This window comes from Pseudopipra pipra, chromosome 7, assembly GCF_036250125.1.
Source record: "Pseudopipra pipra isolate bDixPip1 chromosome 7, bDixPip1.hap1, whole genome shotgun sequence".
Lineage (NCBI taxonomy): Eukaryota > Metazoa > Chordata > Aves > Passeriformes > Pipridae > Pseudopipra > Pseudopipra pipra.
This window is the reverse complement of record NC_087555.1, coordinates 4,716,003-4,737,421: the sequence shown is the minus strand read 5'-3', so window position 1 is coordinate 4,737,421 and position 21,419 is coordinate 4,716,003. Positions and strand designations below refer to the sequence as shown.

The 21,419-nt window shown below is 53.5% G+C and overlaps 1 protein-coding gene across 18 annotated transcripts in view; it reads left to right on the top strand.

The window, feature by feature from the left end:
- The first annotated feature begins 4,611 nt into the window (after window positions 1-4,611).
- Window positions 4,612-21,419, top strand: part of PCBP3 (poly(rC) binding protein 3) — a 52,328-nt gene continuing 35,520 nt past the window's right edge. For 15 of the 18 annotated variants that reach the window (XM_064660338.1, XM_064660337.1, XM_064660335.1 and 12 more), the window contains exon 1: window positions 12,706-12,819. The gene's annotated coding sequence lies outside the window, so the exon portion shown is untranslated. Of the gene's footprint in view, window positions 4,696-12,705; window positions 12,825-17,264; window positions 17,356-21,419 lie in introns of those variants that run through there. The other 3 variants (XM_064660321.1, XM_064660322.1, XM_064660323.1) reach the window with 3 other exon arrangements.

Sequence of the window (21,419 nt, the reverse complement as noted above, 5' to 3'; positions counted from 1 at the left end):
CCCTGCGATTCTCCCGAAGGGAAGAGCATCCGTAGAGGGGGAGCCAAGTGGAGGTGGCGCCCCTCGAGAATCGGGTCCCGGAGCTGGTGCCCCATCTCCCGGGAGATGACGCATCTTCAGAGAGCATCGTCCAAGGGCATCTTCTCTCCCCGCCTTTCCTCCCCCTCTCCCAGCACTCACCCTGCCAAAAGCAAATGCAACCTGACAGGGCTCGGCTATACCGCTGAAATATTTATATGTTCCTGCCTGGAAGTGCGGCAGCAGGATCCCAGATGTCCGGAGACCGTAACGCGCGCACACCCACCCACCCACCCACACCCACACCCTCCTCCCCGCCCCCGCCCAGGCTGTGAGGGGTCCATGCAGCCGCACCCCAGCCTGCGATATTCCCACCCAGAGGCTTCCAGTCCCATTGAGCCCCCCAGCTGGTCCCAGGGAGGGTGGCCAGACCACGTGTCCGACAGCTCTCTGTCCCCACCCTGTACCTCTCCGGGGCAAGTGGGATCTGTGTCTCCATCCCTGATCGCCAGGATGGTGGCAGGGTAAGGTCCCTTACTTATATGCAGAAGGATCTGGGCGCAAGAACACCTCAGGGTGGGGGTCCAGAGTGATGCTGTGCATCCGGGCAATGCCACTGTCACCGCCCTGGGGCAGTCACCCTAAGCAGTGTCACCTGGGACCCCCACACAGCCATTCCAGGGCAGGGGCTGGGTAGGGACAGAGCAGAGCAGGTTTAGGGGCAAGAGCAGGGGCTGTAGCAGGGGGAGGGCAGTGAAGGGGCTAGGGCAGGAGCAGGGGCTGGGGAGGAGCAGGTTTAGGGGCACAAACGGCTGGGGCAGGGGCTGGGACAGGGCGCTGGTGTTGGTGCTGGGGAAGGGGCTGGGGCTTGAGCAGGGTCTGTGACATGGGCAAGGGCTGGAGCAGGGGCAGAGCCGGGCCAGAGAAGGGCAGGGACAGGGGGAGGTCGGGGACTGGGTAAGGGACGGGAGCAGGGGTTTGGATAGGGACAGGGGTGTGGGATGCGGCACGAGCAGGAGCTGGGACCTGGCAGGGGCAACAGCTGGGGTAGGAGAGTAGCTGGGGTAGAGCCAGGGAAGGAAAAGGCTGGGCTAGGGCAGAGTCAGAGAAGGGCTGCGGCCGGAGCTGGGGCGGGAAGGGAAGGAAGTAGAGACTGGGGCAGGGGCTGGCGAAGGGAAGGGTTGATGCAGGGAAGGGAATGTCTGGGGCGAGGGATGGAAAGGAAAGTCATGGGATAGGGCACGGGTTGGACCAGGAGCAGGCGAAGGGAAGGACTGGGGCAGGGACTAGGACTGGGAAGGGAAGGGACGGGGCAGGGGCAGGAAGTCGGGGGGCCGGGCAGAGCCGGAGGGGTTGGGCACGGCTGGGGGCCGGGCTGGGCGCACCCGCCGGGCTCCGGCTGCCGCCGCCCCTGCTGCTCCCCCACCCCTGCCCCAGCCCTCCCTCCGTCTGTCCGCCCGTCCGTGGGTCCGTCCGGACACAGGTAGGGCTTCTCCTTCCCCGGGACGGAGCTGCCGGTGCCAGAGGGGCTGCCCCGGCACCCCGGTACCTGGAGCGGGGGTGGAGGGTCCCCCACGCGGAGAAGCGGATGAGTGTGGTAGTGGGAGCAGCGGGACGAGGCGGCTCCCGGTGCGGCATCACTCCGGGAAGCGGGAGGGCGTGCACCCACCGACCCAGTCCCCCGTGTCCCCCCGTCCCCAGGTGTGCCCCCCGTGCGCTGCCACCGCCCCGGCTGGGCGGCTCTTCGAGGCTGCTTGGAGTTTTCTGTCCCTGGCTCCCAGCTTTAGGATGTTCCCTGGCTCTGCCGAAACAAACCCAAAGTGCTGTCTCCACCCGGGGACAAGTGGGGGTCTCCAAGGGGAGCATCTTTCCAAACACCCCCACTCGCCACTGCAGGGAGAAGTGTGCATGGGGATGGGTGACGACGGGGATGCTGCATGGCTTTTGGGAGGGAACATCTCGTGGGGTCCCATCAGTGTCAGTCTAGTGGGTGTTTCTGACCCCTGGCTACTGGTTTTCGGGTGTGAGCATCCACAGGGTCCCACTAGTGTCAGGCTGTGGTCATTTATGAGCCCAGGCTCCAGGCGTGCTGGTCACCGAGCACCACCATTGCCGGGGGGAGGAAGGGGTCCCAGGCCTCCCAGCTTCCCCTGTGGCTGGGCAAATCATCTCCTGGGAGCCCAGTTCCCCAGCCAGGACTTTGTGTCCTTCCTCCAAAATTAGAATCATCATAGAATCATGGAATCACGAAATGGTTTGGGTTGGAAGGGACCTTAGAGACTATCTGATTCTAACCCCCCTGCTATGGGCATGGATGCCACCCACTAGATCACTGGGCTGGTTCATCAGTATGTGCCTCAAGGGAGCACATGATGCCCTGCACTGGGGTTGCTGCCCCTCCCTACTGGACCCATCATCTCTCATCACCCCTATTCCGCACGGAGCAGGCTCAAGGGGTCAGTTTATTCAGATCTTGATCCTGGGGCAGCATTTATTGCCCATCTCCTCCCAGCGAGCCCTCCCAGGGTCTGGGTGAGACCTTGCTGCCCCATCCTTGCGGCAGCCCAGCCCTGTGCAGCATCCTCCAGCATCGGCTGCGCTGCAGAGTGTCCCCACCCTGTGCGGATGCTGCATGGCCCCCTGGGAATGCTGCAGAGCCTTGTGCTGCAGGGCATCCCCCCAGCCTTGTGCCCAGAGAACCCAGGACAGGTGGGGCAGCTTGGGACTGTGATGCCCCAGGGGCTCCCATGGTGCTCAGGGTGTGGGGTGAAGGTGGCACGGGGCAGGTGTCCCAGGATTTCCAGGCCTCCAGCTGCAGACGGTTCATGCTCTTCATCCTTGTGAAGGATCTGAAGATGCATCTGTGCATCCTGAGGGATGCAGTAGCAAGGGAGTGAGTTGTCCTGGTAGGAGATACACCAGGCACTGCACCCAGGGTCTTGGGTGGGCTGGGAGGTGGACAGGGATCCCTGCGGATGGAGGGAATGGATAGCAGCCCCCAGTGCAGACTGTAAGGAAGCAGAGTGGGGATGGAGAACCCCGTGGGAGGTGAAGAAAGCACCTAAAATCTCTGTGACCTAATCCGTGCTTTCTAGGAGCATTTCCGCAGTGGCCCGTGGGAAGATGCGAGAGGGAAATCCCTGTCTGAGCTTGATTTAAACGTTCAGGGCAGGTCCATGCAGGTGCTGAAACTGCTGCCAGGCTGCTGGGGTGGGTCAAATGATGCTTGGCTCCCCGTGGAGAGCCCTGGATCCATGGGGCTGTGGCAGGAGGCTCCAGCCCAGGTTAGTGGGTACCAGTGTAACTCCCAGCACCTTTCCCTTTTCCTTACAATGGCCCCAGGAGAGCCTGGGCTTGTTTGGGGCCCTGCACAGGGAGGTTGGGCTGCTGCAGCCAGCCCTGCACGCATGGTGTCCCTGGATGGACCTTCACTCCCAGCTCAGGGCAAGGAGCATCCTTCATCCTCCTACCCTGTCCCAGCTCAGTGATGCTCATGCCCATGGGCACAGCCATGGGTTGAGGCTCCCACCTTTCCACATTGTAGAAATAGGTCCATTTTCATCAGGCTGGCAGGAAAGGTGGGTGCTGTCACCTCCCTGTCTGACTGCAAGGGAGAAATGCTCCTTGTAACACAGAAATTCCCACCTGTCCTCCACAGGCACCTGTTTTCTGTCAAGGGGGGAATATGAGATTTTCCAGCAGGCTGGTTCCCCCTATTTTGGGAAAAGCCTATCAAGAATTGGCACACTGATCAATGGGGATCCCATCAGAACTATGGATAGTTGGCAGGTTCCTAAATGAAGCAAGGCCTCAGGAGTGCAGGAATCAAGAGCTTTCCCCCCAAAGCAGTGAAACAAAGTGCTTTAAATTTTTCACCTTATTTTTTTTTTTTAGTTGCTTTTTCCCTTTGGTGAACCCCAAACATTGTCCCGTTTGCTGGGCAGGCTTTGTGATGGGACATGTGGAAGAGAAATGCCGGTCCCCAGGTGGGGGGCATGTGTTTCCAACCCCATTTAGTCCAGCAGTAGCACTGGGGTCTCATGGCATGCCCCTCTCCCCGACCTTGCCAGGGGACTCGTTGGCATCACTTCCACCAACCTGATGGGTGCACACAGTGGGGAAACTCATCACTGACCAGAGGAGGAGAAAGGATCTGCAAGGGAGGGCAGCCAGCCAGCTTCTCCCAGGAAAGGGTTAATCCTGGAGCTCCAACTCTGGTATCCTATTGCTGGCTGCTTTGGGTAAAAGCTTTTCTGGCTCTGTTTCAAGGGCAGCGGCTGGAGGATGACTCATGAATCCCTGCCACCAAGGAGCAAACTCTCTTGTCCCCACTTTCCCAGCACAAGGTGATGATTTCCTGAAAATCCAAGTGCCTCAGCGGGTTCTGGTCAGCTGGGTGGGGAAAAGCTTCATCTAGGACCTGCTCATCCTTAGGGAATCCTTAGGGAACTGGGGTGATGACATCTCCAGCATGGAGATGTGTGGGTGTCCCCGGGATAAGGACCTGCTGTTGGGACATCAGGACATGTTGTTTGGAGGCTGCTTTTGCCCCATAACAGCCTGACTCTCATCCCTTTATTCCCCAGGGAAAGAGCCACCTGCCCAGCTGCACCTCCACCTTCCCAACACCGCCAGATGTGCCTCCACATTGTGCTGCGCAAGGAACCAACTCCGGGGGTAAGAAGGCAGGAATGGCCCCACCACGGGTCCACGGCTGTCCAGGGGACTCCTGTGTGATGGTGGCATGTTCCTCCCCGGCACAGGTCACACAGGCTGGTGGCAAGGCCATTCCAGACTGGCTCCGTGCTGCCAAGGGGTGGTGTGTGACCTCAGCAGGCACGGGGACACCACCACCATGGTGCAGGAACATCAATGTAGGCATGGGGACATCACCACTGTGTAAGGGGGGGCATGGGGGCATCACCATGGCCACGGGACACCATCACTGTGGGCATGGGGACATCACCACCGTGTACGGGGGGGCATGAGGACACTGCTGTGGGCATGGGGATACCACCATGACCGTGGGGACATCATCACTGTGGGCACGGGGATATCTCTGTGGGCATGGGAACATGGGGACATTGTCACTGTGGGCATTTCCATGGACATGGGGACATGAAGACACCATCACTGTGGGCATGGGGACACTGCTGTGGGTGTGGCTACGTCACTACCATGGCCTGTGGGCCACAGGGATACTGCTGTGGGCATGAAGATACAGCCATGGCGTGGAGCTATTACCACCCTGGGCAGGGGTACATCACCACCATGGGTACAGGGGGCACAGGGCATGAGGATACCATCAATGTGGGCATGGGGAAACCACCACCATGGCCACAGGGGGCATGGGAACACTGCTATGGGCACAGGGGCACAATCATGGGCATGGGGACATCGACGCCGTGGGCACAGCGGACATGGGGACACCACCATGGGCATGGGGACATAATCACTGTGGGCACCACCATGGGGTAGTCTCCTTTTATCCAGGTGATGTTGGGAAGCTGGATGATCTATGATGAGGTCCCTGCTACCTGTTGTGCTCCTAAAAGGATGAAAATGAGGACTTTTGGTGATGACAGTGGGTGAGGGCATCCAGGGAATGTCTCCTCCCTTTTGTGCGGGCAGAAAACTGAGGGCTTGGAAGAAGTTTTGAGGTTTCAGGGTGGAATTATTTCATGCTAGGCAGCCTAATCCATCTCTGGAGTGACCCTGCTCGGGGCAGGAGCTGGACCAGAGACCTTCAGAGATACTCACTCACTGTGCCTCCGTATTTCCTTAAAATAAGGAAATTATTCCCTATTTAAAGGCTTTTACTGGATTGATAACATGAAGGCAATGGTTTTGGGACCCCAGAATATCTGGGAAACAAAGCCCTTCCCTGTGATGGTGTGTCTCCATGGGGCAGGCAAGCCTCTCCATGGGGTTTTCCTCTTTGACTCAGTTTCCCCACCTGGAAAATGTGTTTTTCTGGGGATCCCCAAAGAAAATTTTGGGATTTTCCCAATGTTCCCCCTCGAGGACATGGGGATGGATGAGTGAGGGACTTGAAGTTACCTGTATTTGACCGCACAGCTTGAGTGGCCGTGGTCCCCAGGGACACACCGAGGGCTCACCCTCTCTCTCCCAGGACATTCCCTTGCATGTGCCAGGGAGGTGTGGTTCCCCAGGGAAGGGGCAGAGTGATGCTGTGCCATGCTGATGGGTGTTACACCTCATCCAGGGTTTCACCAGGCTCTGCTGGCCATCTGTGCTCCTCCATCCAAGAATCAGGGTGCAGTCCATACCCAGATGCCACACATCCCAGCCTGTACGTTCTCCATCCTTTCCCTGGGTTGCAGCATTCTCCTTCCAAGCATTTCTGAGAGCTATCGTGCCCGTCCTCATCCGCTCTCCCACCTCAGAGTTTTCTGAGTAGAGCTGATGATATCTGGTGAGACATTTATCCCTTGAGAGCATGCAGGAGGAGTTTTCCAGCCCTTAAGCAAGGGAAGAAAAAAAGGATGAAAGGATAAAACAACACAACCCAGAAGAACAGGGGGTGGCACCAAATTTGCTGATCTCCTCGCTCTCCGTGGCCTCTGGTGCAGAAGGAAAATGAGGTGGAGAGAGTTGGCTGCTTATGGATGGCCCCAGGAGTAGGAGCAGGCCCAGGCTGTGTGTCCTTGGGCTGACCTCTGTTTTGGCGTCTTCTGGGCAGAAACACTCTTCTGAAGGATGCAGGGTCAGCGTGGCTGTGGGTGATGTCCCTGGTGGGATCTGCTGTGGGGCTCGGTGCTGACACAAGTGCTGTGATATCAGCACGTTACATCACTCCTAATCCTTTTAGAGGGAGCATGTTTGGTTCTCCAGGTCCCATCCTGAGGATCTGAACTAGCCCACTCCAATGGACCTAATCCTTCTCCAGCAGTGAGGAAGGACCAGGGATTCCTCTGTGCGTGGTCTGTCTCCTGCCCCTGGCTGCTCCTCCAGCTTCCTGTGCCCACCAAGGACCTCTCAGTCTTGAAGAAGTTTCAGCCTTTTGTGTCTTGGGAGCACTTTGGAAGTTTTAAGAGCTCACCAGATGTGGTTTTCCTCAAGGATACACCAGTTGCTGTGTCTCCCTGCATAGGGCACCTAAGGCTTAGCTTGCTGGGACCTGTGTCCCCAAACCAGGCCTCCAGCAAGTACCCGAAGCCCCAGCGCTGCCTCCTCTGCCCTCAGGGATGCTGGGAGCCCTCTGGGACCCCTGCTGGGTTTGCCTTTGCCTGAGGAGGGAGGAAAAGGTGGAATGTCAAGCTTCCCCCACTCACCAACCGATTTGTCCTCTAGGAGATTAGTCCCTTCCCTGGCTTATGGGGGGATTTGCAGCTGCTCCATCTGCTCGAACCCGGTGGATCAGCGCGTGCCAGAGAGGAGCAGCCAGAGCCCAGCTGCTGTTTCCTCTCCCAGGCATCCCAGGGAAAGGGTTGCACCCTGTTTTGGGCATTTCTGGCTATATCTGTTGGAAAGGAGCAAAAATCCCTGGAGCAGGTGAAAGTCCTGCTTGGAATGGGGTTTAAACCCAAGAGTGTTGATGCAGCTGATGAAAACCATGCGGAGCAATGGCAGGTTTTTTAAGCTGCTTTTTAGGCTGGTGGAAAGCCTTGAGGATGCTTCAGGATCTCCCCTTTCATCCAGGAGAGTCCCAAAGAGATGATTTCCCTCTAAATCCATTTGGCCTTTGGGAAAGCAGGCAGGCGGGTGGGGAGGAGAGCGTCTCAGTGTGGATTTTCCCACACTGCTGGGGATCTGGGGGAAATGGAGGTGTTTGCTGGCTCACAGGTACTTTCAGAGCCAGGCTTTCCCAGGAGGGAAAACTGGGAGGCAATAGGGGCAATACAGGGCTCTCCCTTCTCCTGCTCCGTCGCTCCTGTCTTGTCACCAGGCACCAGTTGAAGGTGACAAAGAGGTAGCAAAGAGGCTGGGGGTGAGTTAGGAAAGAGCTGGTGACAAGTGGGCTTAGGGAGGCTGGATTTATAGGGACTGACTGAACTAGGTTTGTGGAAGTGGCGGGAGGGAGCTGCTGGGTGATGTTGGGGGCTGGGGCATTGCTCAGTGCCATCCGACTCCCAGGATGTAGGGACCCTGGGGACACAGCAGCCCATGCCCAGATCCCAGCCGAGAGCAACTCTGATATGCTGCTGGACCCAGGAATGTGCTCCCTGCCATGCTGCTGCCTTTTCATCAGGCATGGGGCCACATGGGACCCTGTCAGACCCCTCCCACCTCACAAAGCACCAGTTTCTCTTCTAACCTGGCAGAAAATCACAAATGGGGAGATTTGGGCAGCGTAGATGAAATGCTGAGATGCCAACACCGTCCCTATCCAGCTCACCCACCCCTGTGGAGCCCGGGGGTGACCGGTTTCAGCCCTCCATCTCCGTTTTCCTTCTCTTGCTGTTTCGCCCGGAATACCGATGGAGGCTGCCAGGTGTCAGCTCGGAAATCTTTTAACTTTACCTCGTCTCCCCAAATGGACAATGTCTCCGCTCATTAGGTACCCGCCCAGGGGGCAGATGTCAGCTCCACTCATGGCTTTTCTCAGCTCATCTCTGCCCAGGCTCTTGACGGCTTCGGAGCGCTCAGGTCCCATCACGTCACTCCGGCTCTGCCTGCGGGGCCGCCCACTCTGCCTGCCCGGCGGCACCTCATCGCCGACCCCCCACCCCGGCCTCGTTGCCTCCCCCTCTTCAGCAGTGGGGTTTTCAAGGATTTTTAGTTAAAAGGCCAGAAAATCACAGGCACCAGTGCACGTATGTGTGTGTGTGTGTGCGTGTGCGTGTGCGCAGAGCTGGAATTGGTTTTCCTTGCCCAGGCAGTGCCTGGGAGGAGAAGCCAGCTCTGAATCAGGTCTGCCCTTTGAGGCTGATGCATCCCGACAGCTTGTTCACTGGGACATTAAAATCATTGCCCCTGTCTGCGTAAAACACCCGGGAAGGTGGATGATGGGAACACAGGTCAGGGGAGGATCGTTCTCTCCCCTGCACCACGAGCAGCGGTGCTGAAAACCCCAAATGGCAGAACAAAGCAGATCCTGGTGATGCAAGGGGTGCTGCATCCCAAATGGATGAAGCAGGGTCCTCTCCAACATGAAGGGGGCTGGCAGCCTGAGGGGGACAATGCAGATGGAACCATCTCACTAATGTTCCCATCTATAGGGTGTGCTATAGCTCAGGCTTTGGTGATATGGTGGGAGAACATCCCTATCCCATCCTATTTTGTCCCAGCCCCATCCCCATCCTGTCCCCATTCCATCCCATTCTGTCTCATTCCATCCTATTCCGTCCTATCCCCACGCCATCTCATCCCATCCCATCCTATCCTGTCCCAGCCCTGTCCCCATCCCATCCCTATTCCATCACATCCCAGCGTTGCCATCCCATTCTCATTCCCATCTCACCTCATCCCATCCCTATCCCATCCCATCTCATCCCAGCCATTCCCATCCCCATCCCATTCCAGCCATCCCTCACCACTGCACAGCATTTCTTCCCAAAGACCTGGAATTTTCCCTGGAGGGTCACAGCAAAGCCAGAGGACAGCTCCTAGCTCTCTGTGCTTTCTGTGGAGCTTGGACCTCACACAGGTGCCCAATGGTCCCAGATATCCCAAGGAAGGTTCCCAATGGGCATAGACAGCCAAGAACTCACCGGTGAGGGTAAACTGAAGTCTTGAGTTTGAAGGAGAGAAAGGGTGGGTGTTGGAACAGGGTTTGGTATTTTTGGGAAGTGGGAGTGGTATGGAGAAGGGGATATGGGAAAACCTGCTGGTATTTGGGATGGTAGAATAGTGCATCCTACTGTGCCTGAGCAAAAGCAGGGATTTTTCACAGTCCTGTAGGATCAGGTGTGGGACCTGCTCCCACATGGAAGTACCTGTCAGCTCACCTTGGAGGCTGGGCATGAGCAGGAAGCACACACACTTCCTTCAACTTGGCATCCTGTTGATGCCATGTGGTCAAACCCTCTTTTGTAGAAGGTTTGTCCGTGTCTCTGTGTTTCCTCCTTTCCCATCCAAGACTAAATTCCTTATATCCTCAGGTGCTTTTACCTGGGAGCAATAGGTGGGATTTGCTGGGATCTGGATGTTCTGCTGTTCAGAAATTACTCTTTCAGCATCCTGAGTGACTCTTGTGAACATTGCTGACCAAATTTCCTGATGGGACATAGTCCATGAAAGCTAGCAGGCAAACTGGCCGTGCAGGGATGGAGCCATGCTCTCCACCACCATGGATCAGGAGATGAAAAGCTTTTGGTGGGATAAGCTTGCTGGTGCCTCTCCCAGCACCAATGCGTGCTTCACTGAAGTGAACAACCAGGAAAAAAAATATAATTTACCCCTTTGCTTGTACTCTCAGGGCAGATACGAACTGCAGGGGCTTTGGCCATGCTGGAGAGAGGATTTGGGAGTTGGTGGTGAGGATGTTGGTCCGCCAGCAGCCCAGATGTTTCTTGTCCATGTCATGATGCCTTTTAAGACAATTCCTGAGTGTTTTGCACTGGTCACTGATGAGCAAGGAGCCACTGTTGTGTGATGTGGGGACACAGGCAGTTGACACAGATCCATATCCACGTCTGCTGGGTGGCTGTGCCCAGCAGAAGCTTCTGGAAACAACCCCACTGGAGATGTCAGAGGATGCTTGAAGCAGCCATGGCCAAGATGTGCTTTGCAGTGCTGAGGTTTCTGCTTGGAGGCTGCTTGTGGGTTACCTGAGGATCACTCTTACCCGTGCTGGAAGTGAGGTTGTCCCAGCATGGCACCAGTCCTCTGGGAGACACAGGTACAGGTGTACTTGCAGGTGACCTGCACCTTAATCACGGGGAACACCACGTGGGTTCAGGACTGTGGGTTCAGGACCATGGGCTCATGGCTGGGATCTCACCCTGCAGCCTGTGGTGGCAGAGAGGAAGGAGTGTAACATAAGAAGGAGCAGAGCTGCTGGGAGATGGACCAAGATTTGATTAAGAAAACTGCTGACAAATTCCTTAATGCTGCATTCCCTGGTTGCTTAAGCCTTGGCTTGGGATAAACTCAAACCTATGACCTGGAAGACAAATACAATCTCTTCCCTCGTGAATTTGTGGGCTGTGGGTTGTTGCTCTATGCCCACACTGGCAGTGGGGAGAAGGCTTGGGGTTTCCTTGCAACGCCTTGTCCTTCCAGCATCCTGGATCCTTGTCTGAGCCCCCTTGTGCATGGGTAATATTGATGAAGCTAGTACAATGGTCAGGATTCTTCCTTCTTTTTCTCAATCCTGAAATCAGTGACCAGCAATTTGTACTGATTGGAATAAAGCAATTACCGACGTTTCCTCTGTTCCGGGCTGATTTGCCTTTGTGCTTCCCTGTTCCTCATGTTGCCCTTGGCCACGGCAGCAGTGCTGGCAGGATGCTCTTGTTCATTCTGGAGGGTGGGACTGGCTGGGCACCTCAGGCTGTTGAGATGTGCTGTTTTCCAGATCCTTCCCTGCCACCTCTACTGCTGACCCACAGCCCCACGGGATCCCTGGCCTGTCCCTGCGGCTCCTCCAACGGTGAGTCACACTTTGGGTTTTTCATCCCTTCCAATTTTTTTTTTTTTTGGCCAGAGTCCATGGGGAAGGATGTTACAATTGTGACAGTTAGGGGGATTCAAAATTTATTTGGCTTGTGTAGGTTCAGTGGAGAGGAGTGAACCCTGAGGAATCTCAAGGTCCATCTTGGGATGTGTCCTGATTGCAGGTGACACCAGCTGGGGATGCAGCCGCTACCTTGGAGGACATGGAGAGACCTATAGGATGTTTTAGGGAAAAAACATGGAATTCTGAGGACAGCTAGTTGCTGAAAGAGGCTGCGTAGTCTCCATCCTTGGAGGTTTTCAACCCCCAAAGGGATAAAGCCCTGGGCAACCTGCTCTGATCTTAGTGCTGACACTGCTACGAGCATCAGCAGGACTGAACACTGACCTCAGGAGGTCCCATGGGCTCCCCTCCCACTGCCAGGCTCCTTCCCATAGCAGGGAAGTGCCCAGGTCACTGGGGATGAGCACAGAGGTTGCTGAGTCACCAGGAAGAGGAAGATTTTCCCTGTTAACACACAAGCTGCCTCGGCACATTAAGAGCAGCACCAAGTCCAAGCAACGAGTGGGGTCTGCTGCTCACCCACCCTACTGCCCAGGGAATATTTTAGGCAATGGAGAGACTTTCCTGCCCTCTGGCACTCGATTTATTAGCAGCTCAGGCTGCTCCATTGATTGTATTGACGGGTAGTGCATGCCCCAGTTAACTTATTGGAAGCAGCAGCACAGATACAGCAATAAAAATAATCCGGCACCCCATGTCACTGAAACATGCTGGATGATTTCCATCACGGTTGGATTTCTAGGTGGACCACTGGGCTGTGTTCACCTGGGGGATCCCAGGCATCCCCTCCTCCACAGAGCAGCGCTTTGGATGATTTCACTTGATGGACTCTGAGGATCTGCCCAAACCTGTTTGGAATGTAGAGAAAAATATTAGGTGGGGCTTACCTACCTCAAACACAACCTGGAGGTGATGCTCCTGATCATTTTACCCCCACTCCTAAACCCAATCTATGTTTTACTTCTCTCTGAAATTCACATTAAGCAGCTGTTGGGTGTCCTTCCTCTGTGCTGTGCTAACCTCTGCCATGTCCTGGTCTGCAGGCCCAGGCCGTGGACTGCTGGGTTCCCCACCCGAGCACTCAGCATGCCCTTTTCTGGTGCAGCCAGACCCTCCCAGGAATCACTCTGGAGCTCAAGGCCATCCTGCAGGGTAAGGTAAGGTCAGTTCAGTCTCTTTCAAAATCAGAGCATCCCAAAATGGTTCGGATTGGAAGGGACCTTAAAGACCGTCTTGTTCTACTCCCCTGCCATGGGCAGGGACACCTTCCACAAGCCCTGTCCAACCCAGCCTTGAACACTTCCAGGGATGGGAGAGCCGCAACTTCTCTGGGAAAATCCTGGAAAGGGTCTTTGCAGCTCCCTTAGGCTATAAAACAGGGAGGATGCTGGGCCTCTCTCGTCCGTCTCTGCAGGTCTCCCATCCTGCTGTCTCTGCCCTTGCTGCCTGCTTTCCACCATGTTGGTCATTCCATTAAAACCAGCTAAAGAGCTAAGCTGGGAAGTGCATAGGCAGAGTGATTTTCATCAGCCACTCTGCTTTTGTGACTAAAATAGATCCGTGTTGGCCCGGGGCCATCATGTTGTCCCAGGCATTGACTGGCACGAATGGATGGCGGGGCAACATTTTCCATTAGCGAAGAGGAGGACATGTGTCTCCGGGGGAGAAGACAGCTCCATAAAGCAGAAATGTTGTAGCAGCAGAGAAATCCACCTCTCTTTTCTCCCTTTTTCCTTTTAAAAGTGTCACTTATTCCTGTTTTCTGCACGTAAAACCCTGGGAGAGACTGACCAGAGCAACACCCTACACCTGCGACAGGATGGTGTGTTTTAGAAAAGGGGATGGAGGTTTCTCAGAGGAGCTGCAGGTGACCCAGTAAGGTGCAGCAAGAGTAGAACTTGCCAAAAAAACTGTGAGGAGGTTTATCCATGGTCTGGTGATGTGGGGGATACTGGTTATGTCCTGTCATGAGGTCTCTGTCTGCAGTTCCGGCTTGCTATGAGCATCCTCTTACAAAGGCATCCATCCGTAGAGGGATTTTTGGGCTGGACAGTGGCCTGAAAGCCATGAGCTGAAGGAAGGATGCACTTGGGAGTGCATCCCTGGAGGTCCCTGTCTCTTCCCTGCTTGCTGGCATAGCAAGTCTTGGGGAAGGGATCCCCCACTACCAACCCCAGGAAAACCGGGACATGTCTTTTCCGGGGCAGCTCAGCGTCCAGTCTGGGACCAAGTCTCCAAACTGTCCAGCAAATGCATTTTATTCTCTGGCTTTAGCGAAGACACTTTTTTGCAATAAGTAGTTGCTAAAGTTATTGTTCATTTGGGTGAACATCACAACATCCTGCAGCTCTCACCTCCCTCCAGGAAGTTCTCTGACATAATTTTTCTACCTTCTCATGATCCCTGTCCAACATCCCATCTCTTCTCCCAGACCTGTGTCCGGGCCCCTCTCCCATATCCACAGGTGGGAGAGAAGCCTGGTGCCTGGCTTTGTCCAAGCCCCCCTCAATGCTGTGTCTTGGACTTCTTGCCCCTTGGGATTTCATCCTCGGAACTCAAGACTGAGACTGTGTGTGTGTGGTACCATGACTATTTTATAGAAAAACTCCAGGTGGGAGGGACACCTGGAAAAACACATGATGGGATTCTTGGAGTTGTCCTGTGCCAGGCCAGGAGCTGGACTCGATCTTTGTGGATCTCTTCCAACTCAAGTATATTCTATGAGTCTGTTTTTGGAGACCACTTTACACTGGGAAAACTGCTGCTGCTCCACCTCCCCTCCATGTGATGGAGTGAGCAGTCACTGCTGATGCTGGAAGCTGGAGATGCTGTGGGGTGCTGGGGTGGGAATTGCCTGTTCTGGCAAGGGAAAAGGCTGTGACACGAGGCTGCAGCGTGGTGATGGGGCTGTGCTCTCCAGTGGCAAACCATTTCCCAGTTTGACCCTTCTGCTTAATCTGAACTTGAAGGTGAACGAGCAGAGCTCACTCATCGATCCGGGACGCGGCTGATGAGTGCCATGCCCTGCGGAGAGCTCAGCCCCAGCGCCAGCTCCCACTCTCACCCTGTTTTTCCTGCCTCCCCTTCACGCCTTTCCAAAGCCATCAGTCAGAGTGTGGCACCCCAGGCCACCGACCTTGCTGGAGGCCAGGGGGACAACATATAGGTCCCTGCAGAGAGCTGCCCCGCTGTCTGAAGGGCTTCTCCCAGCTGCCACCGCCACCTCTCTGCTGCCGGTAAGCCTGGCATCTGCCTGCCATCAGCTCGGGGGTGCGGGGAGGCACAGAACAAGGCAAATGTGTTGCTGCCCATAATGCCAGGAGTCATGTTTTTAGCAGGTAGTGACGTTATCTGCCAAGCTGTGCACTGACTCTCCTGGTTTAAGGGGTCTGATGTCTTAATGTGGGCAAAATATAACTTGAATCATCTCTGCGCTGCTCTTAATCTTTAGCTAAAATGCCACATAAACTGCCAAATTGTATTTTTTTGACCCGTTAGGAAGCAAAACCTCATTTTAGGTTGGAAACTTAGAATTCGTCTTGCTTAATACGTAAAAAGCTTGGGTTTTGGGGAAAGGAAGATGATGCACCTTCCCTTCACATCTTCCATGCTTTAGCCACAGATTTTTTTTCCCGCAGCTGAAAATAACAAACCATTTTAATCTAAGTATTGCTTGTTCTGATCTTTTAATCCAGCTTGCTTTCTATCAGCACAGCGGCCTGAAATGATTTATCCACCTGCCTCTCTATTATATAATTATTGGGAAGATTACTGGGGAGTCAGCTTTAGCTGGGCATCCATCGCTGGGGAAGGAGGACGGGGCTGGAAGGTGTGTGGGGAGGTTCATGGAATCACAGAATCATGTAATGTTTTGGGTTGCAAGGAGCCTTAAAGATCATCTGGTTCCAATCCCCTGCCGTGGGCAGGGACACCCTTCACTAGGCCGGGTTGCTGAAGTTTCTTCTCTCCCTTTGCACCTTGGCGATTGGAAAACATGGGAGAGGGAAGCAGCAAGCTGAATGCTTTGCACTGGGTCTGTAGTTTGCATCTGAGTATGGAAAGTTTCTCCCTCAATCTATATTTGTTGGAATTAAATGCCCCATGGTCTGGCTGGTAGCTGGAGAAGCACGACCTTCCGAGACAGAGAGGATTTGGGTGAAACTCTGCACTTCTTCACAATTTTTGGGGCATTTTTTGGCTTTACTTGCAGTTTTGGGAACAGCATGGTGAGGCAGTCCATCCTTGGGAAGAACCTGGAATTAGGGGCTGTGCTCCTGATGCCTTCCCATCCCTGTGCAGAGCTGTGAAGGGGGAACATCTGCAAGGAAGAACCAACATCTGGGGTGGTGGTAGCGCTAAGAAGGGATGGAGGTGGCCATGGCTGTTTCACCAAAGCCCAAGCCTTAGGTGTTATGCCTGGATAAGAAGGGCTTGAGCCCTTGGGTGATGGGATGGCTGCTCTGCAGAAGTGACATCACTGACATCCAAGGGCTGATGCCAGAGGTAGATTCCCTTGGAGCTTTCCATTGGCAGAGGAGATGAACAGGTGTATCACTGTCATGGCACGGTGGCACAGCCAGGGGTGGGCACAGCCAGGTGGAGACTCGGCTTGCCAGAAAAATGCAGCTCCTAAATGCTGTGAACCTATGGGCTTGAAATTTGATGGAAAAAACCACAAGAATGTCTGGGGCTCAAAAGTTCCTTTTCCCTTCCCCAAACTGAATGTCTGGGCACCGATGGGCTGGTACCTGCCCTGGTCACTGAGTAAAGGACAAGACATGCTTGGCCTGTGGACCAAAACTGTGATGTGGTGGCTCAGAACTGGGACAAGGAGAAACCTGAAGCACCAGTCAGAATCAGGGGCTGGGAGCTGTGGCTTGGTCTTCCTTGCTCTGCAAGGTCTCAGGGACCTTTATGGGGCAGAACATCCCCAGAACTGTGCTGTGTTTTGGGCTTGGAGAGTGTTTATGGGGGCACATATTGAAACGCTCTTTGAGGCTGGCATGGCCATGGGGCAGTGGGAGCAGGAGATGCCCACCTGGCGTGTGTCACACTCCCTCCACTGCTTTTGGTCCTTCCTCTAGGGAGCCAGCTGAACTCTGGGATGTGCAGGCAGGGCTTCAGCCTGGTCCTTCCCACTGTGCTGCTGCCTCTGAGATGGAGGGTTTAGCAGAGCCCTCCTCTCCCTCCCAGAGGCTCCGTCTCTGGAGTGAGTGGGCAGGCACCCTATAAAGCATGCCCAAATTTCCCCCTGCACACAGGCAGTGCACTGGTGCTCATCTTGTGCTGAGCTCCTTCCTCCTTCATGTTGGAAGCGTTGGCTAGTTCACCCTCATCGCCTCGAGGCATCCAGATTTGCTCAGTGGCCTTTAAAAAAATAATAAAAATAAATAAATAAATCAAAGCCCATGAAATGACAAGAACATCAGCAGTGGGTGCATCCCCCTTTCCTGCAAACCCAGGGATTTGGGAGAAAATAGGTCATGTGCCCTTCATTCCGAGCCACGTGGTGGATCTCCCAGGACCAATGAGGTTGGGAGCCCTTCTGCGCTGAACGGCGGAGTAAAAAAAAAAAAATCACTGGGATTTTTTTCCCCTGTAGCATTTTTCATCCTTTCCAAACGTGAAAAGACTGGCCATCTGTCTGGACCCCCCTCCCACCAAATCGGCACGAAAGCGGCTCTTTGGGGAAGGTAAGGAGATTTAAAAGATTGTCTTGGTGGAAGACCACCCGCTGCGGGCAACTTTTCCTACCAGTGGAAATCAGGGAAGAACCATGGAACGAGTTGGGTCTAGGGCTCTGGTGTGGGTCGGAAGAGCTTTGAATGCTTAAGAGCAGTTTTAAGTGAATCTCACGTAGAGGAAATTTAAGTCTGCGGCAGAGGGAGGTGGGATTATGGGAGACATCGGAGCACGAGCAACGGGGTTCCCTTAAGTTAGCGACTGCTCCCCAAGTCTGTCTTAGGAGATATTTGCAAAATATCATTGGAAAATTACTTTGCTGAATATTGTTTGCAAATTTTGACAAATATTGTTGTGAAATTTGTTTTGCAAAAATTTCGTTCTCATAGTATGTGCTTTATTTTTAATTAAATTCCCTTTTACCTGTGTCTGGCAGCTAACGTCAAAGACTGTCTCCCAGTATAGGGAAGAGTCCATCTCTGCCCTAACCAGAATATCCAGCTATTCCTAAATTCTGTGATTTACAGCTCAGACTTTGGACAGTGTCATTTGTGTATGCGCTTGGGTGGGAATGGCACAAATGGAATTGCCTTCAAGAAACAGATACTGACATAACAGAGATGTTAATCATGTCTTAGTCTGGCAACGTAATAAAACCCCCAATTCTGATTCATTTGATTTTTACCTTCTGCTTTCATTTCCATTATTTTTAAAGTATCTTTATTTTTTAATTCCATTTTCAGTATTTTTAAAAATATTTTGATTTTTAATTCCATTCCACTTCCATTAATTTTTAATTTTAAAAATAGTTTTATTTCTTAATCCTATCCTATTTCCATTCTTTTTTTTTCCTTTTGCCGGGGAAATTTGATTTGTAGAGAGGAATATCCTTCAGTGTGATGCTCGCTTTGTTTTCTGATACCCCTCAGATACCCATTTTCCTCAGGAAACCTGAATTCCTGATATCATCACATTTCTGTTGCATTTTCTTTGGTTACATCTTTACTTCATAAGTAGAAAAATTAAATATTAGTTGCAAACGTCATAGAGGACTTAAAAGCTGTTGAAATCAATCCCGAAGTATCATCTCATTCTTATAAAGGGAAAATAGTCTTGGATATATTTTTCTCATAACCTGAGTTTTCTGGAATAATGTATTTTGAATGTGAACTGTCTTAGAAAAGCTGATTTTTTTTAGTTGGAAGTCATGTCCTGCTTAAAAATAAACGAGAAACAGTGGATCAAGGACGTTGTGTTTAAGTTTCCGTAAAATGATTGACCTTTGTTTTGACAGATGCAAGGACAGATGCTGGGCTACATTTTGATACAGAAACCCAACTCTGAATTAAAAAGAAAAGGCATTTTTTCCTAATAGCTGGGGTTTTGCTCTTAATACAAAATTCCAAAATAATTCAGTAATATTTTCGAAGCTCTTAATCTCAGACTTCCCTCCTTCTTTTGTAGATTCATTTATATAAATATTTTTGGTGTTCTCAGATACAACAGCAAATTTTTCTTCTTGGGAAATAACCATAAAAAATGTTCTTTTAATCTTACTGAATTAAGAGGACATTTATTTCTGAAGAAAAAATGGTCATTTGGAGTGGGGGAAAAAAGGCCAGGAGGAAAAATCCCTCTTTAAATGCTTTCAACATTATTTTGATTACTTCAAAATGTCATAAGGAAGCTGCAGGAATTTAGCACGTAGGATGAGGAAAGAGGAATGTTGTCGGGATCGGTGGAGGACCAAGCCAGCACCTGTTTGGGGTGGCAGCGAAGGGGACTGGGGGGGCAGGCATGGGGAGATGCCCACCCTCCACCTTGTGGGATTCTCCGCTGGGTACCAGCCAGCGGTGCTGGTTCCCTCCCTGCCTTGGTGGTCCCAGAATTGCTTTTCTCAGAGGATGATTTTTTTTCCCCAGGCACCCTCTTGGAAAATGGGTGTTTGCCATGGAGCAAGCAGAGAGGGCACCTTGCCGGTGGTGTGGCTCCCTGTGGCATGGGGGACACATGCCCAGCACACTGGGACAAGCTTGATCCAACTGGCAGCAGAGCACTTGTAGCCGTGGCTCCAGTCTGTGTCTGCCTTTGGAGAAGCAGAGGGTGGTTTCTAAACCCGCAGGGTGACACATCTGCCATTGAGCCCCCACCCCGATCCTGCAGCATGAGGGTGGGTGACAGCCCATATGACATGAGTCTGCCAGTTCTCTACAGCTGCTTTTTGGCCAGCTGAGTTGGAAAGCAAATTTAAAGACTTCCACAATTGGTGAGGGCTGCACTGAGCTTTTTTCCAGCTTCCTGCTGAATGCGTCCATCCTGGTGCTGCGATCACGCACACACACATGTATCTGGTTTATTTCTTTATTTAATTTGGGGTTTGCTGAATGAGCTGGCAGTCGGCAGTGGGTGCACCCTGCTGGCACCAGACCCCCTCTACCCAACAGATGCAGTGTCAGAGCTGCCTGGATACCACCCATGGCAGAGGCAGGTCGTGGCATCGGTGGCATATCCCCTGTGGATTTTGGCAGAGACCCATGGCCTCACATTGCAGTGGCTGTGCCCTCACTGCCAGGGCCAGGTCTGGGGACAGGGACAGCTGTGACCCTTTCTGGAGTAGCCCCAATTCCCAGCGGAGCCAGTTCACCCATTCCCTCGCCGGGGTTTGGCTCCGCATTGAGACCCGAGGTTACAGAGGACCTACCATAGGAAGAAGGAGAGAGGAGAAGGCGGCTTTCCTTGATTTTAATCGGGGTTGAGGTTTAGCTGAAGTGAAAACAGATCTGGAGTGACAGTTTTGGAGCCTGCTGTCAGAGTCTGAGCGCAGCACGGTAGCGATCCACCCCCAGATGCCAAGGGCCCCCGTCCTCCTCCTCACAAGCCAAACCTGGGGAGAGGCACCACTGCAGAGTGTGGGATGGGGACCGTGCAGTGCGGCTCCTCCGCTGGCACAGCCACCAGACAGCCTTGTCACACACCACCCCTGCATCCTCCTTCCTGGCGGTGCTTTTGGCTGGGGACAATGTCAGGCAGGACGTGGCCATCGGCGTGGCATCACCCCCCACCTCCTCCAGCCCCATGCCAATGGATGCTTGAAAAAGGAAGGATGGTGTTAGTCTGCACCCTCACTGATCCACTTGGGATGCCAGGTTGCTTCTCCAGGGCAGGGAGAGACAAGAGTCTCCCTTCCCACATCTCCCATCAGTCGCCCATTCCAAAAGGACATCTATGGCTGGGATGAAAGTTGTGGGTTTGGGCTTGTGGAGGAATGGCACAAGCAGAGCACTGGATCCAACTGGGATTTGTGGGACCGGGTTGGTTGTGGCTCCCCTGTCACCCTTGCTTGGTTGCCATGGATTTTACATGGAGGGGACCAGCAGAGTGATGCTGTACCCAATCTGTCCCTTATGTCCCTGGCATGGCAGTTGTGGGGAATGGGAAGACCTGTTCCCCCATTCCTGGATCAGCCTGGGTGCCCCAGGTGCTTTGAGAAGTTGGGTGGCACTCATGAGAGCAACCCCAGACCCCTGTCTTTCTGTCCACCAGCTCCTGGACAGACCCCTCTGGGGCAGCCATGTGCTCCAAGTCTCATCCCTGTTTCCAGGGATTAGAGAGATGGAGATGGGATGAGATGAAGCAGTAGATTGCTTCGCTCTCAGGATGAAGGGATTTGTGGACTGCCCTCAGCTCAGTAGATTGAAAATGGAGGGAAGTAGATTGAAAATGGAGGGAAATTATTGGGATGATGCTGCCTGTGGGATTAAAACCAGGGCAGCCAGCAGGGTCTGGAGGAGGAGGGGAATGAGGCGGGTCGTGGATCAAGGGGGGCCACAGGATGCCTGCTGCTGTGCACTGTGGGGAGATGCTCCTGGTTGCATCCTCATCTGTTTCAGAGGATGTGCTGGAAAGTGGGTGCTTTCTGCTTTCCTGGGACCCTGGAGGGGCTCTCCTCTCAGCTACCCCCCAAGTGACAAGGATACTGGGAATGTGCCTGGAGCTTTTTGCAGTGCTGCGTCTCTCATTTTCAGACTGCTGGAGGACAAGTCACTTGTCCTTGGAGGTCCACACATCTCCCTGT